Source organism: Penaeus monodon, chromosome 15 (genome assembly GCF_015228065.2).
Source record: "Penaeus monodon isolate SGIC_2016 chromosome 15, NSTDA_Pmon_1, whole genome shotgun sequence".
Taxonomy (NCBI): Eukaryota; Metazoa; Arthropoda; class Malacostraca; order Decapoda; family Penaeidae; genus Penaeus; species Penaeus monodon.
The window spans coordinates 14993854-14994652 of record NC_051400.1 but is presented as its reverse complement, the minus strand read 5'-3'; the positions used below and the strand labels follow the sequence as shown (position 1 = coordinate 14994652).

General features: G+C 39.8%; 1 long non-coding RNA gene across 1 annotated transcript in view; it reads left to right on the top strand.

Moving 5' to 3' along the window:
- Nucleotides 1–799, top strand: part of LOC119582117 — a 14454-nt gene that overhangs the window by 1163 nt on the left and 12492 nt on the right. The window lies entirely within an intron of this gene.

Sequence of the window (799 nt, the reverse complement as noted above, 5' to 3'; positions counted from 1 at the left end):
CATGTAACCACCAACGACCATATATCAGAAACAGCTAATCATTATAAACGAGCACATTTGTTCAAACTACACTAAAAAAAATTCATCTAAATGCCGCGTTTCCACTTCCAAAGACTGCTGAGGTAGCTTGCAGTCATTATGATGCAAGCGAATCCGAATGGCACTTTGCATGTCTCTCAATAGATTAGCATGATAACTCCCAACAGCCTGGGCTTAGCGAGGGCTTGGAGTGGAACTGGGCCGTCACCGTAATCGTGCTGTTAACATGTAGAGGCTTTGCGGAGGAGGACGGGTGGGGTGCGCCATTGGGTTCACGGATCAAAAAGCTGTTTGATGTTCATATCTTTTTTTTATGAAATCGATATTTGATCACAGCAGCTGTTTTATTTTGTGGTAGTTCATTTTATGCAGTTGCAGTTTTATGCAGTCCTTAAGGGACTAGCCTCTGAAACGTTATACTCAAGAGATGGTTCGAAGCGTTATTGTGAACAGCTGATCGCAAACAGAGTGCCGTATTTTCTGTTGTCTTTTCCAAAAAAAAAGACGGACCTGAAAATCCGTCAAACCGTTTCACATGAGGTAGGATTGCTCATTTTCCGAAGAAAATTCCAATAAGTCAAGCTAGATTATGGACTTCAATAGATTCCATCAAAGTATTTTAATACTATTTGAAGAAATGATTTTAAGCGCTAAATATTAATCCGTGAAACCTACGCCACGTTTGCAAAAGAAAAGAAAAAACGAGAATATGCGTTTTTTCCCCTCTCACTCCCTCCCTTTTTAAATTTTATTCCTAACT